The sequence below is a fragment of the Penaeus vannamei genome, chromosome 31 (genome assembly GCF_042767895.1).
Source record: "Penaeus vannamei isolate JL-2024 chromosome 31, ASM4276789v1, whole genome shotgun sequence".
Classification (NCBI taxonomy): domain Eukaryota; kingdom Metazoa; phylum Arthropoda; class Malacostraca; order Decapoda; family Penaeidae; genus Penaeus; species Penaeus vannamei.
The window spans coordinates 2,143,655-2,146,828 of record NC_091579.1 but is presented as its reverse complement, the minus strand read 5'-3'; the positions used below and the strand labels follow the sequence as shown (position 1 = coordinate 2,146,828).

General features: G+C 31.9%; 1 protein-coding gene across 1 annotated transcript in view; it reads left to right on the top strand.

The window, feature by feature from the left end:
- Positions 1–2,308, top strand: part of LOC113808151 (uncharacterized) — a gene marked incomplete at its 5' end in the record, with an annotated part of 3,895 nt that extends 1,587 nt beyond the window's left edge. Inside the window, 1 exon segment of the mRNA XM_027359485.2 lies at positions 1–2,308. This exon segment is cut by the window's left edge and continues 1,587 nt beyond it.
- Positions 2,309–3,174: the final 866 nt, after the last annotated feature.

The window sequence follows — 3,174 nt, the reverse complement described above, 5'->3', positions numbered from 1 at the left end:
TTCCCAATATGTGTCAAATGAGTGGCCAAAAGTTGCACATTACTGAACAGGTTTATGCACATTTTCCTATACTTTTCCCCGTTGTAACAGAATCTCATAGAATTATCCAAAACACCTTAGGCTAATTATGTGGAGCCTTAATAATGCTGTTTGACGTCTGTGTACCTTTACACAGTAGAGGTGTGTTTAGTTTCCAGAGTCTTGGACCCTGGTTAGGTCTCGATTCTGCTGCCGATTGAGCTTATTTACACGGCTTGATAAGGGAGAAGTGTCGGAATCTAATTAAAAGTCTAGTGTACATGTACTCAACAAAACGAATATGCCTTAGATATACGTGTGTTCAGTGTCCTCTCACAGAAGCCACTAACTCCTTAGCACTGGCAGGGTAACCTTCCATAGTGATAAATCTGTATTATTATTATTATACTTGTTATTATAATTTGTATTATTTTTGTATGATTTTCTGATTAAACTGTGCCTTGTAATTTGATATACCTGTATACAATTGGAGGGATTTAGTGCTGCATGTTTACAGGACTATGTCTCTGTTTTGGCAGGACTTGTAGCATGTCAGAGGGAGGTATGTGACCTCACTGCAACTCCCTTTGCACCAGTGTCTTGAACTCAAAATAGTAGTGGAAACACTGTTTTTTTATTCTATTTATATTATTTTTACACCATGTTTTGAGAATATCTCAGATAACCTAAGCAGTTCCAATACCTTTCAATATATTCCCTTTTCCCTGCCTGTGTAAAGGCATATACACCCATAGATACTACTGAGTCTGAAGCTGTCAGTAGTTATTGCTGTGCTTTTGATAGAGTTTCTTTATATATATATATATACATACATACATACATATATATATATATATATATATATATATATATATATATATATATATATATATATATATATATATATATATATATATATATATAGTCATTGGTATAGAGAGGCTGAAAGGAGACAGAATTATGGTATTGTAAATTTCTGATTTGGAAACACAAGCAGCTGTGGTTATTGTATGTGAGTGATGCGCCACACTGGCAGAGCAGCTATTGGAGAAAAGTGATATTGTGAGCTTACAAAGAATGAAATGAGTGGCATTTATTCTCATTTCCAATATATATTGATAGAGACTTGTGAAAATATGTAAAGGACTGAAGTGAAGCTTTGATTTGTGGTTAGGATGTTGGACTCTGACAGAAATATGACTCGTGACTAGAATTTAATGTGATTTTTGAATGATTAGATGATGTTAGGCACCTTTTCATAGAGAAATATCCTTTTGAATGTTGAATTTTTCTAATTTCCAAAAATCCATTATGTTTAGAATAGTTCCTTATTTATGTCAAAATTATCACCTGTGATGAAAGCAAAGCTTTAAAATGAATCACTAATATTAGGTTCATGGTATTGTAAGATAATACCATGAAATCTTAATGATATTGGATATATGTAAGTAAAAGCAGAGTGCGAGCAGTTTGACTTGGGAAATGAATCTGAAATCACTTTTTTAAAGTTGAGAATTGAAGTGATATATGATTTGCTTTGCTGAATCTCTATAAATGTTTCTGATAAACACATCATGATGTAACTGTTAGAGCTTTATCTGTGCTATGATTGAGTAAAAGCTACACACACTCCAGAACATATAGCTTTAAACTATAAACAGCTAAGTATAACTGACAATTGCTTTTACTTGTCATGCAGATACGAGCTTAGATTTTCATAAGAATTAAGATGGGTGGATGTTGCCCTTTCAATGACAAGATTTTCTGTAGTTTCTCAATTGCACAGAATGAAGATGGTCATTGTGAAGAGTCACTTTACTTACTAATGGATAATGTTAAGTGAGGTGAGATCTTTGTTTTATTGTAAATTAATTGGTTGGTTTTAATTAAGTTGATATAGTATGATTTATTTGATCTTTTTTATTTGCTTGGTCAGTTTGACCAAAATTATTTATTATGCAGTAGAATTTATATTTAGCAATATACATTAAATTGGATATTTATTTACTGTTTTATTAATGCACAGTGAATTTAACTTCCCTTTTATCCCTGGATGGGATTATAAATTTAATATACTGTATAATGTTGTCTCATGTTGTAAGTTAGAGATAAGAAAAGAAAAAATGACTAAAAGTGTATTTGTGTAAGAATATGCTGTATGGCATAGATTTGTTCCTAATTATTTCCTAAGTTTTTTTCTTTTTTTCATGGACTTACAAACTGTGTAGGCAGTGTAATTAGATTACAATTAACCCTCTTTGTAAATTGTGTAATAAATCTTTGTCATGTAGTTTGTCTTTCTGTATTCTTTCTTATTAATTCCGGTAATGTAGTCTTCTGTGGTGTGTTTGGATAAGTGGTAGTTGGCTTGATGTATCTTCTTTATCTCTCTTCTTCTTCTTCTGCTCTATTCTTCCGCCTTCTCTTCTTCTTACTTCTCCTCATTCTCTTCGTCTTCTTCCTTCTCCTCGTCTTTCTCCTTCTCCTCATCTTTCTCCTTCTCCACATTGTCTTTGGCTTCCTCTCCTTCTTCTTCTTTTCTTCTTCTTCTTCTTTTCTTCTTCTTTTTTTTTTCTTTTTTTCTTCTTCTTTTTTCTTCTTCTTCTTTTTTTCTTCTTCTTCTTCTTCTTCTTCTTCTTCTTTTTCTTTTTCTTTTTCTTTTTCTTTTTCTTTTTCTTTTTCTTTTTCTTTTTCTTTTTTTTTTTCTTTTTCTTTTTCTTTTTCTTTTTCTTTTTTTTTTTTTTCTTTTTTTTTTTCTTCTTCTTCTTCTTCTTTGTCTTCTTCTTCTTCTTTTCTTCTTCTTTCTTCTTCTTCTTCTTCTTCTTCTTCTTCTTCTTCTTCTTCTTCTCCTTCTCCTTCTCCTTCTCCTTCTCCTTCTCCTTCTCCTTCTCCTTCTACTTCTTCTTCTTCTTCTTCTTCTTCTTCTTTTACTTCTTCTTTTTCTTCTTCTTCTTCTTCTTCTTCTTCTTCTTCTTCCTCCTCCTCCTCCTCCTCCTCCTCCTCTTCTTCTTGATAAATTTTGAGGACATCATCTGTTAAAATAGTAGTAATCATATGCTTTGATACTACGTAGCCTGAGATATACTTAGCAGTCCATTTTTGCATTTTACATCTTTACTGCAATTACATAACAGCACTATTGATATACATATACAT